The 13,603-nt window shown below is 43.6% G+C and overlaps 1 pseudogene; it reads left to right on the forward strand.

Moving 5' to 3' along the window:
* Positions 1-4,959: 4,959 nt before the first annotated feature.
* LOC133048460 (translin-like) overlaps positions 4,960-13,603 on the forward strand; it is a 155,853-nt pseudogene continuing 147,209 nt past the window's right edge.

The following is a 13,603-nucleotide window of genomic DNA, read 5'->3' on the forward strand; positions in this document are numbered from 1 at the left end:
CACCCCCTGCCTCCGTTTATGTCCGACTGTCAGAGTGATGGCTTGAGGGTGGATCCACCTCTCCTCAGGAGTCAAGTGTATGGACTTTATGACAGTCATTTTCCACACAGAAGGTGTTTTTTTCCTTTATTAACCTCGAGATTCTGGATGGTAGCCATGGTTAGAAGTGTGACTTCTAGGAAGTAAATAGGGCCTTAATTTTTCTTTTTGTAATTTCTATGAAATTACACATTTCCTAAATTATAATTGTATCTTTGTGCATGCATGCTAAGTCGCTTTAGTCATGTGTGACTCTTTGAGGCCCAAATGGACTGTAGCCCGCCAGGCTCCTCTGTCCATGGGATTCTCCAGGCAAGAATACTGGAGGGGGTTGCCATGCCTTTCTCCAGGGGATCTTCCTGACCCAGGGATTGAACCCAGGTCTCTTGTGTCTTCTCCTGTGTTGGCAGGTGGGTCTTTATCATTAGCACCACCTGGGAAGCCCAGTTGTATCTTTAGGATTATATAAATGTATGCTTTTACTTTAATGCTAATGTATTAAAGCACTTAATGCACATATGTTTATTATGTGCCTGTTAAGCACCGGACATAGTGGCTAATTAATGCTGGGCAAAACCAGGTTGGTTTTACCTTCGTGGAGCTACTGGCTGGAGAGGCAGGCAGATCAGCTAGTAAGTGCATAAGTTTCAAACTGGGACTGTACTGAGGGATGCACAGGATAAGGTAGACTGTGGGGTTTCAGACTTGCCAAGAAGATTAGGGAGAGTGTCCCTGTACAAAGGACTTGAGCTGAGCCGTGCAAGTTGAATCGGAAGTAGCGAGGCTCAAATTTATGAAGTCCTCTAATTCTTTTCCAAATAGCGTTTCTTCCGACTGTTTCATTTCCGCTCTCCCACCAACAAGGTGAGTCCTTGTACCCAGTGGTAGATGGCGAGTCAGGTGTCAAGAGAAAACTTCTGTGACTTACCCCAGGTCACACAGTCAGCAAGGGCTGAGACTGGATCAAGACGCCCATCTTTTCTCTCTTTGGCAATGGGGCCACAGACCTAGTCTCAAGTCATGTTCCTCTAGTTCTGTTTTGGCTTTTAGCGCTATCAGGTGTAGAATGGGGACTGTTAACCCCTGTTTCACAGGGCTGCCGAGTGGATGAGAGGAGGTGGTGGAATGCCCTGGCTAATGCTTGTTCTTTTCCCTTCATTTCCCTCTGTTATGACCTCTTTCTGTCTCCACTATTCCACATGTTGGGCTCTGCACAAGGGCGGCACCCAAATTCTTGTAAATCGCCCCTATTTTCTACATGTATCTTAGTTCTGCCAACGTTGTGCTTGCTAAGTCGTTTCAGTCGTGTCTGACTGTTTGTGACCCTATGGACTATGGCTCACCAAGCTCCTCTGTCCATGGGATTCTCCAGGCATGAGCACGGGAGTGGGTTGCCATGCCCTGCTCCAGAGGATCTTCCCAACCCAGGGATCGAACCCACATTTCTTACATCTACCTGCACTGGCAGTCAGCTTCTTTACCACTAGCCCCACCCGGGAAGCCCTCTGACAACGCTAAAATGCATCCCTTCTAATTCATCAGGACAGGGCATTGCACATGTATTCTTAGGTACCTAAAAACTGAATCTGCCAGATACAGAAAATGCAGCTTTTGTATGCTGGCTCACTCGGGACCAGGCCAGTGTTGATGATTTTTGCTCTAGCTGGCTTGCAGCTCCTCACAGTTAAAATTCAACTGTAGCAGCTAACTGATCCCAGCTATTTGTGTACATCGACTTCTCTTTTTGTTAAAATGTATTCTTGATCATTAAGCTGTATGGTTTTAGATTTTTTATGGCAGGCTACTTGGGGGAAGCAGGCAGCAGCTTATCAAAGAGAAAGCATGGGTGTCAGAGAGTCCTGGTTTTGAATCCAGCCTACAGCACTTACCAAATGGTGGCCTTGATTATTCAGTTATTCGATTTTTTCATTTCTTAGTTTCCTTGCTAAAAAAATATGGTCAATAACAGCTTCTTTATGGATGCTGACTAAAGAAGAGAAATAGATAAGAAGAGAGAAACCTGTGAAAAAATCCTCTTCTATAAAATGAAGAAAATAATAGTTATAGTGTGGCTGGAAGGGTTCAAAAAGATCTTTTTTTTGTAGAATGTTTAACACAGGGTCCTTAGATGAAAGATGTTGGCCATTGCAATGATGGACCAGATATTAGGCTAAGGGCTAGAGGGCTGCTATGAAGTGAGCAAGATATGTGTGTGTGTGTGTGTGTGTGTGTGTGTGTGTGTGTATGTGTGTGTGTTCCTGTGGGTGTGTGCCCCACAGGATGTGCAGAGAGTGCAGGGCAGGGGCCACAGTTCAAGACCAACCATGAGTTCTGAGCCACTGTTGAGTCTCTTGGGTAAGGAGTGCCAACCTCGAGCAGTGTCCTCCATCTAAAAAGTCACTGTTTTGTCGCTCAGCCGTGTCCAACTCTTTGCAACCCTGTCCATAGGAAAGTCATTGGGCAATGTCGAATCCTCTTGGCGGGAGCTCCTTGCCTCTCCTGATTAGACTTAAGGACTAAGTCTGCAGCCATTTTTCTTTTTTCTTTCATCTCACCTCAGATACTCTACATGGTTAGTTTTCTTGTAAAACCAGATGACTGCAAATCAGCCCATAGAGCTGGGATGTGCGGATAGGCTTTTGATGGATGAAGCCGAGCTGCAGAGCTCTGATCACTCTGGATGTTGCTGATGCCACCTCTGAAGGGGGTGGGACCTGTTAGAGAAGATGAGGACCTGGCATTTTCGATGTGCTGCAAAGAAAAATGACAGCTGAGACAAGGAAGGGGCCAGAGGATAGGAGCTGTGCTTAAGGAGTGGGAGGCTGCTGGTTTGGAGGAGGGTAGACCATCTTATCTGACAAAGACGAGAGGGGCTGAAGTAAGGACTGTTTTTTGGAACTGCCAAGGACAGTGACTGAATACTGTGCAGAAGGTCGGCGATTTTACTGTTTGGGAGATGAAATTAGAAAGCTTACTTGATACAAATGAAATATATTATAGACCTGTGAGGAGAAGGCATCATGGTAACAGTTTTCCATTCATAGAAAATATTAAGGTATGTTTTTCTAAGGACTGACATTGATAGGAGACTTCTAGCCAAGAAAATATTCATTGATCACCTGAAATGTGTCTTTTATTTGACCAACGATGACACAAAGAGAAGACTGATGGAGAGCAAAAGAATGAAAAGAATTGTACTTATTTCTGAATGCTTATTTACTTAAAAGTGACTTAACAGTGTGTAAGAGTTCTGGTATATACAGACTAAGACCAAAATCCATCTGTCCATCCAACAAATATTTATCATTTCAAATGGTACATGTGAAATGGTACACGTGAAATGGTACACGTGTTCCATATTTTGCTTCAGAACTCAGAGCACTAGGGTACAGTGAATGAAAAATTGGTCAGTTTTCAGTTGAGGGATGAAATGGGCTATCTTAGAAAGTGAGCTCCTTATCATTCTTTCTTCTCTTCCTTTGATAAAGATTTCTGTATTCCCTTCTCTGTGCCAGGTATTTTCCTGGGCACTGGACATTTGGCAGTAGATAAGATATGCCAAGTTCCACTCTGGTGGGAGTTGATATGCTAGGGGAGCAGAAACAAAGTGAGAGAGTTGCTGGGTGAGAGCTATGAAGTCAGGGGTGCAGTGATGGGAGAAATGGGGGAGCTGTTTTTAAAAAGGTGATCCTGCAAGGCTCTCTGAGAGGTGGCATCTGAATCGTGTCCTGAATGAGGGGTAGGAGTAGGCCATGGAGAAAGGTGTTCTGGCAAAGGGAATGACAAGTATAATAGCCTGAGGAGGAAAAGAGCTTGGCAGGCTTAAAGGATAGGGCTGGTGTAGTTAGGGCTTGGGAGGCCAGGGTGGGAAAGCTGGAGAGGTGTCTTGGCAAGATAGGGTGAGGCCTGGCACATGATTGGAGGGAGTTTGGATTGAAGTGTGCAGGGAGATGAAAGACCTAACTCATGTTTTGAAAGATGATTCTGGCTGCTGAGTGGAGGGTGCTATAGTAGAGAAGAGTGGTCCTCTGGATTCAGTTCTGTTCATTTGCTCAAATGCTAAGAGAAAGACATTCCTTTTTTGTGATAAGAAACTAGATAATATAGATAGTGCATTATTTTCTATCTTACAGAATCTTAAAATATTTAACAATATTTTCTAATCCGAACTAAGGTTTTATTAGTTTATCCTGGAACAGGTCAGACCAGGTATGTATTTAATACAATACTTGGTGTTAGTATTCAGTTGTGTCTGATTCTTTGGGACCCCATGGACTATAGCTTGCCAGGCTATAGCTTGCTGTCCATGGAATTCTCCAGGCAAGAATACTGGACTGGGTAGCCATTTCCTTCACCGGGGGGTCTTTCTGACCCAGGGATTGAACCCAGGTATCCTTCATTGCAGGCAGATTCTTTACTGTCTGAGCCATCAGAGAAGCCCATTTAATCAAGTGCATATATAGCAAAATAGTAATATAGCAAAATAGTAATTCAGTCCTTCAGTGATTTGAGTTTTTTTCTGCGGCAGAGACCTACCTATATTCTATTTATTTGAGAAATTTGTCATCGTTAATGGAATCTCTTCTGGAAATCATCATTTTCTTTTAGTTATGAGAGGAAGCACTCTGGGTAAGAGATAATAGTTGGTACTAATGTACTCTTCCTGGTGCCAGTAATGGTTCTAAGTATTTGAACTAATTAAATTCTCATAGCAGTCCTCTGGGTTAGGTACTATTACAGTCTCCATTCTAAGATGAGGACCCCTGGCTCAGAGAGGCTGGGCAACTTGCCCAAGAACACACAGCTAGCTAGTATTAACCCCTGGCATGCTGGGCCAGGGACCAGTCTCCTTTCTTTACTGTCTCTCTATATAAAGAGGATTGCCACTGGCCAAGAAAGATGCCAGATGCAGGTCCCACCATGAAGATTACTTCAGAGATTTCTTTCCTGGGCTCTGACTCCATCCGGGGTCCCGCTCTTCGCCCGGGCTCGAGTCCCGCCTGCCGCTCCGGGGGCCGCGCTCACCTCCGTCACGCTGCCTGTCCGTCTCTGGTCCTGCAGCCTCCAGCCCTGTTCGTGATCTCAGTATCCAGCCCGTCTTCTGCTCGCAGCTTGGGCCTGGGCTGTGGTCCTGGCTGTCTGGGAAGGGCCGGGAGGCCTGGCCTGTCTCTGTGGTGGCTCACTCGCTGCTCAGGGACAGAGAGGAAGGGTAGGGAGGTAGAACTCCCTCCAGGTAGCTGCTGGGATGCCAGTGGACGGGATCCTGGTCCCCAGGGACTCTGGCTCAGGTGGCCCACCCAGTTCTAATACTGTTGCCATGGTGATCATTGGGGTTTAAGGGCTTAAGGGACTCTGCTGTCACCAGGGAGCCCCTGTGGGGGGCCATCTGTGTCCTTTTGGGATGCACTTGTCATACCCGTTTTCAGACTTTTTAAAATAGATGTAAACAAGCACACATGTACAAGTGTGTCTGTAGGTGGCTTAATATGGGAGGAATCATTGTCCTAATAATTTCCCTGGTCACCACTGCAAGACAGCAAAGGACTGTGAGTTTAGTAGCAACTTTTTCTGTTAATGGGCTATACATACTTGGTCAGGGTGGACCTAGGACTCCTGCCATGCTCCTTCCCCAGTCCCTGGGCTCCTGCATGTGAAATTAAGAATATGCTCCTCTGCACCCTCGGAGGGAACAGAGAGTGAGGGTGGGATGGGACCTGGGGAAACATTTCTTGATGCTTCACCCCCAGCCCATGCTACCCACTGGGTATGCTTACCTCCTCCTGCAGCTCTGCAATGAGGTGGTGCTGGTGGTTGGGTCTGTCCCAGGGCATCACAGAAAGTCCTAGAGGGATAGTTGATCCTGATAGCTGAAACCTTCTTCAAAATGTGAGACGCTTGCATTTTGGGGTACTCAGCTTTGAGCCATTTTTACAATATAGAAACAACAACAGCAACAGCAAATATCTTTGACATCCTGATACAGAAAGAATTTTGCCCACAGATGTTTCTTGTCTTTTCCTTTTCATTTTTTTTTTTTTAAACCAGAAAGGCTAAATTACTTGCTTAAAGGTATTCAGTAAGATGAAAGCAGATCTAAGGCTAGAGGAAAACTTATTCTGGGATCTTTTTGTCATTGTTATTGTATTATACAGATTATTTTCCCCATAAAATATGAAAGTTTGCTTTTTTTGGTCTCTGCTATATATGAGCTAGATTATGGAGGATGTGATAAAAATAGTCAGAAGGGGCTTCCAAGTGGCACAGTGGTAAAGAATCTGCCTGCCAATTCAGGAAATGCAGGAGACATGGGTTTGATCCCTGGGTTGGGAACATCCTCTGGAATAGGAAATGGCAATCCACTTCAGTATTCTTGCCTGGAAAATTCCCTGGACAGAGGAGCCTGGTGGGCTACAGTTCACAGGGTCACAAAGAATTGGACACAACTGAGCACACACATGCAGACACACAGAGAGAAAGCAAAGGCTATGAAGGAAAGAGTGGGTAATTAATTCATTCATTCATTTAAGGTGTTAATTATCTCCACAGGAAATAAAAACAGCCAAAGACTCAGCTTTTTTTGGATTGTACCCTGTACTACCAATAGATGGGACATTTTGGCTTATCTCATTCCTGCTTTTCTCCAGAGAATTTAAGCACAGTCTTAAATTTATTTGTCATGTTGCTGCTTAGATTGGAGATCTGTGTATTACCATCAAGAAACTTGGTGACTGGGGCCAAGAATGCAGTAACATGAGATGATTCTTAGACTAATCCAGGCACGAGAAATTGCTCAGTGTCCTATGTCAAATTATAGATCTTTTTCTTCCTGAACCATCTGTCCTCCACTCTGCATGGTTCTGTTGTGGTGCTGGGCGCTGACATATCACAGTTGGGTCAGGGTAGTTTTCCCTGAGACTGCTCTGCTCGAGTAACCATAGGAGATTATTTTGTGCTTTTTGAGGTCAAGGTGCTGGTGTTGGAGATGTGAATCTTCCAGTGCAGATTGTCATTAGCCCTGCCATATGGAGATAGCCTGTCTTCAAACTAAAGGCTGCTATAAAAGGGAGTGTAGCTGAGAGCTAGAGAGACAGATACCCAGTGGCATTATGTAAGCCCCTTGATCCCGCCCTGCCTGAAGCCCACATAGAAGTCAAGTGTAAGTCAACTCATTTCCTTTTCTTTTTCCTCTCTATTCCCAAGGTACTTGAGCTGTATTCCTGTCCTTCACAACTCAACATCTTACAAGGATATTCTGTAAATGGTCTTAAATTATGACTAAAAAACTAGAAAAATTAGAAATTCAGGAAAAAGTTATAAGAAGAGGAGATCACTTCTCTTTATATATTTTCCCCTTCATGTCCACTGCCTATACATACAAACAGCAGAGGTTGAGACATGCATGTTCACTGTAATGACATATTTCTGCATGTGGATGGTTTTTATATGTTAAATTAACTGTCAGGGGATGATTGAAGAAAAGGCATTGAAATGGGATTGCCATTTTTAGGTCCAGCTGGTTTGTGCACTGTTGCTTGAAAGCAGGTGACAAATGCATTCCTAAATCCCTCACAGCCATCTTTTCCTGGAAATGCTTCTGTTGGTGGCAGCACTTGACTTAAAAGCCCTGATCACATGCCTCCTATCTGTTGCAAATGGTGAAGCCAATCCTGGGCTGGCCCCCAGGTTTCTGCCTGTTTCCTCAGCTTTATGTGACAGGTGAAACATGGGAAAAAACACGAGGCCGAGGGCAAAAGTGTTTTGCCCCACAGAGGGGCTCCCTCCAGCCCTGTGTGTGTGATGTATGTGTGTGAAGTCGCTCAGTCGTGTCCGACTCTTTGCAACCCCATGGACTATAGCCTACCAGACTCCTCCATCCATGGGATTTTCCAGGCAAGAGTACTGGAGTGGGGTGCCATTTCCTTCTCCAGAGGATCTTCCCCGCCCAGGAATCGAACCCGGGTCTCCCGCATTGTAGGCAAGACGCTTTACTGTCTGAGCCACCCTGAGCAGGTGGCATCTTTATGTCCCATGGTTAAAGAAGCTGACTCAAAACCTAGCTCGCCACACACAGCTCTGCTGGCAAGAAAAATGGGGCAGGCAGGGGCTTTGTTCTTATTCTGGAGTCCCGCGTTTCAAAGGAGGAGTGCTGGGGTTCCGAAAAAGACTCCCCGGCTGCTGCGAGGGGAGCACGGGCCGGCTCTGGGGGCTGAGGAGGAGGCTGGCACGGCTGGCCCTGGTGTTGCTGGCTCTTGCCGCAAGATGGCGCGCCTACTTTGGTATCTTTGCTGTTAGTCTCAATCTTCAGGAAAAAACTTGCTCAAGTCATTGCAGAGCAAGTGCAGTCTTGATTTAGGGTTCATAATTTATGAAGCTGACTTCATATCCTGTCTCAAACTCTGTGTCACCGTGTTTCAGACAGAGCTGCTTTGATCCTGGTGTCGTTATTATAAACGTGGGTGTGTCTCTTCCACCCCTTTCCTCTCAGCTCTGTAGCCTGGGGTCAAGCAGTGCTTCTCAAACTAGCTGTGGTGCTGGACCAAGTTTGTTAAAATTTTCCAGGCTGTCGTGGGTTGACAATATCATCAAGCAACATAAAAACGAGTAACTGGGAAAATGAAATTAAAGCAACTTAGAGAATCCACACTTGATTTTATTACTTTTAGTTTCAACAGGCATGAAATTACATTTTTAACAAATGGAATCAAAGCAAAATAACATTGGCAAAAAGATTTACAAAAACCATATGGGTGGTCTTAAAAGTGTGTGTATAGGATATTAATATAAGGAATTGCTATTATACTTGTAAATGTTTGCTGTCTCTCAAGCATAATTAAATAGTAGCAATTCTCTCATTCATATTAAGCAACCTGTGTGCACACGTTGAATTAACCAAGTGTACAATACAATTATTTTTTTGATCTGAACAAACTCGCTTGTTTCCTGCTTAATTTACCTATCTAGGTCAGATGATACAACATTACTTATAAGAGGTAATGTATATACCCCAACCTTCCTGTTCGGTGTTCATAACATTGATGACAGGGAAAAATTGCTTTGGAAAAATTGAGCGAAAAGCTAACTGTTTCTGACTTTTCCTCTCATCCCCTCCCTGTTCCAGGGAAGGTTATCTTTTTTTGTTTCTGGGTATCTTTTCCCCAGTGTCTTTGTGCTTTTACTTAAAAGGGCCAGAACCTATGACTCTCCTTGGTGGATTGCCCTAGAGAGCAGGACGTGTCTGGGAGGTTATGTCTCATCTCCCAGGATGGCCCTGGCCAGTGGCTGATGGGTGTAGGCAGAGGAAAGCTCCAGCTTCCTTCAAGGTGGGACCATGCTGAGGCGGCCTCAGGCCTAGGCTACCCTCCAGGGGAAAAGCCCTCCTTGCTGGTCTTTCTCTGCTCTGCCCTGCTCATCTCTCCCTTACCAGTTCTTTTTCTGGGAGCACTTCCTTAATAAACTGTTTCCCATGAATCTTTGTCTCCGTGTCTACTTCCAGGGAACCCAGCCTAAGGCAGTATCAGATTTAGAGTACTTTGGAAATAGGCTTGGCAGACCATAAAAATGTCCTTATGTATTTTGAGTCTTTTGCTTCTAGAGATACTGATGTTCCATTATTGGTAACATAATCCAAATGACCACTTTAGGAAATAAATCAGCCTCATTTAACTGCCTTGGCTTTTTAGAAACCAGACAGGCTAGAGATATTTAATGTACCAATTTTCTTACCGCATATTTGGAAACATTTATCATAGACATACTCTGTTTTACATAAATCTGTGTTCTTTTTTTTTTCCCTCCTGGTTTCAACTAATCTAAACCCAATTGTTTACCCATAGAGAAGATAAATGTAAAAGCTTCTTCTACTTTCTAAGGGTTTGAGGTTGACTAAAAGAGGTTAAATTTTTTTCCCCTGAATATCTTTTAAAAGAGCTATGTCTCCATGAACCTGTTTTAGATAATAATCTCTGCAAAAACCATTCTGAGATAGTTGCTTGTTATCTAGCTTTACATGGAATTATGGCGAATAAATGGGGAAACAGTGGCTGACTTTTTTTTTTTTTTTGGACTCCAAAATCACTGCAGATGGTAATCACAGCCATGACATTAAAAGATGCTTACTCCTTGGAAGGAAGCTCTTGACCAACATAGACAGCATATTAAAAAGCAGAGACATTACTTTGCCAACAAAGGTCCATCTAGTCAAGGCTATGGGTCTTCCAGTAGTCATGTATGGATGTGAGAGTTGGACTATAAAGAAAGCCGAGTGCTGAAGAATTGATGTTTTTGAACTGTGGTGTTGGAGAAGACATTTGAGAGTCCCTTGGACTGCAAGGAGATCCAACCAGTCCATCCTAAAGGAAATCAGTCCTGGGTGTTTATTGGAAGGGCTGATATTGGCTGAAACTCCAATATTTTGGCCACGTGATACAAAGAGCTGGCTCATTTGAAAAGACCCTGATGTTGGGAAAGATTGAAGGCAGGAGGAGAAGGGGACGACAGAGGATGAGATGGTTAGATGGACATGAATTTGGGTAAACTCCAGGAGTTGGTGATGGGCAGGGAGGCCTGGCATGCTGTGGTTCATGGGGTTGCAAAGAGTCGGATACGACTGAGCGTCTGAACTGAACGGAACTGAAACCATATGAGAAAACATAAATTCAAGCTAACTTGGAGAAATGCTGTGGTGAATTAGTGAAAACATTCAGAGACCATGACATATGGAGAGCCGTTTTATTATCATAAAGGTTGTATGTGCTATCTTGTCAATTATCCATTACTAAATACCTATTTTGTACTAGATGTTTACATTATCTTATTTAATTCTCACAACAACCCTGAAAATGAAATGTTTTCTTTCCCCTTTTTTAAAAAGCCAGTGAGGCATAAAGAGATTAAGCAACTTTTCCGAGACTCACAATTAGGAAGCAATAGAGCTGATACTTGAATCTAAAACTTTCTACCAAGTCGTGCTGCCTCTACAATTCAATAAAATGAACTAAATAAATATTAGTGTATTTCATCGGCTCTAAGGAAGGGGCAACAAATGTGGATAATTGACATATTCACTTGGTATGCAAGTAGTGTTGTTAAAATGCTTGTAACACTATAAGGAGAAATAGCAAGAAATCTTCCTTGCCATCTTGTTTAACAATGATGGCTACCTTTTATTGATTTTTTTTCAGGCACTTTACATCCTTGTCTCATATACTCATCACAAGAATCCTAAGGAAGGTCTGATTAGCCTTATTTTATAGGTAGAGAAGATGGAGAAACACAGAATCTTTAGTTCACTTGTGCAATGTTATATGGATAGTAAAATACAGGTTTGGACCCAGAAACTTATGAGCTCAACTGCTCTGCTTTCCATGGCCGATGCTTTGCTGACACTTCCTTATGGAGAGTGATAAGGGGATTGCCAGGTCACCTGAATCAGTGGAGGGGATACATAAGATGGAAGTTGTGATTTCCTTACAGTATTTTGTTTCTCACTGATGCTACGCAGGTCCAGGAAAGGAGGCGAGAAAGCCAGAGCTATGAGAGCAGCTTGGCTGATGCGTTTGTTCTTATCCCACCGTATCATTTTTCTCACCAGCTTTGATTCCCTTTACTGTTCCCCTGTAAAGAAAACCCTTCTTCACCTTTTCGGGACTGGGTCGGCAGGAAATTCGGAAGGCTTTCCATAGCCAGGTGTTTCTCTGCCCCTGGTGCGCCTGATCTGCGGAGCAAAGGAATTCATAGACAAACACAACAGGACTCATTGTAGACCGCACAATTAATCATTCTAGGTTCTGATTTGTTTCTTCAAACTTGCTATGTTCCCGTAATGGGAAAAAGACAGGTCCATTTATCACACCACATCACACCACACCTCATACTGCTCCTTGGCACCCTCCTCTGGGTCCCTCACCATCCCCGAAGCTTCTGAAACATCTGGTGTGGGTACCATGGCAGGCATTTCTTCATATTCCCTGTTACACTCACCTTCTCAGCATCCTAGTTTTAAGCTCTCCTGTTGTGACTGAAGACTAAAAGGCCAGCATCCTCTATGGAGATGAACAATTAGCAAGAGTTCGTTACTTCTGGTGGCATTTATAGTTTTGCCAAAGATTGCACTTGTGTGTATCACATATTGGCTGATATTGTCAAAAGAGCAGTGGACTGGGAACCAGCTTGGCTAGAGTTTTGTCTTGGCTCTACCGGTAATGATTCTCTGGACTTGCCTGGGCTGCTTCACCTCTCTTGACTTTCTTGACTTCATTTAATGATAAATCCAGGTTAAATCAGTGCTTATCAACTTTGGATGCGCATTAGAATCCCAGGAAATGCACAAAATCCTGATGCCCTGGTCATACCCCAGACAAGTAAGTCAGAGTCTCTGGAGAAGTCAGAGACACGACACTGGGATTCTTATGAAAGCTCCTCAGGGGATTCTAATGTTGACTCAGATTTGAGAACTATCGGCCTAGGTGATCTCTGAGGATTCCTTGGCGTCTCTCTTTCCCTCCCTCCCTGCTCCATATATACAGATAGCTAGATATATACATATATAGGCATATATACATATATAGGTATGTGTATATGTATATACCTTAAGATGGGAGAATTAAGATCATATTTGTGTGAGAAGGGAAAAGACCCAGTAGAGAGGAGAGTTCTTCTATTGATGAATAGGAGAGGACAGGTGAATTTTAGGATCCATACCCTTGAGAAGACAAAAGGTCTAGTGCTCCGGTGTAGGGATTGGCTTTAGGTAGGTGAATGGAGAGTTTGTTCACAGAAAAGAAACTAAGCTTATATCTGTGTAGATGTTGATAGGTATGTAGGTGCAGAGGTAGAAATCCATGAGGTTTTCTTCTGCTCACTTCAATATTTTTAAACAAGGAAGAAGCAAGGTCATCAGAATGGACAGGAAAGGAGGTGCTGGAGAGGTTTTAAAAGAGGTGAGGTATAAAAAGTCATCTGTGACGATGGAGGGTAAATGTGCTAGAGAAATGTAGTGTGACTGCCGGAAGTACAAGGTGCATTTGAGGTTGAATTTGAAGTGAGACCAGTCAGCTTGCCAGGTTTGGACAGTCTTTCTGCTCACTTTCAGAATCCCAGATGTTGATTCCTTCCTGCATAGCATCTGCTCTCTTCTACCTAATGTTGTGTCGTTTGTTGCCTTTGTCCTCTCTGGAATGGTCACTCCTTTTGTCTATTTTATCCAGCTTACCTGAGATAGGATTGACATCACACATAACACTGTATAAGTTTAAGGTGTGAAACGTTGATTTGATACCTTTATGTGCTGCAATATGATTGCCGCCATAGCTTTGGCTAGTAGCTAGTATTTTCATTATGTCACGTAATTCCGCATCTTTTTTTTTTTTTTGTGGTGAGAACATTTGAGATGTACTCTCTTACCAGCTTTCAAGTATGTAACACAGTATTATTAACTCTAGTGCCAATGTTGTGCATTAGAGCCTCAGAACTTATTCATCTTTAACTTCAAGTTTGTACCTGCTGAACAACATTTATCTCCCCATTTCTCCCCTCTAGCCCCCTGCCCCCCGCCATCCCTGGTATG

Source organism: Dama dama, chromosome 29 (genome assembly GCF_033118175.1).
Source record: "Dama dama isolate Ldn47 chromosome 29, ASM3311817v1, whole genome shotgun sequence".
In the NCBI taxonomy this organism is placed as follows: Eukaryota; Metazoa; Chordata; class Mammalia; order Artiodactyla; family Cervidae; genus Dama; species Dama dama.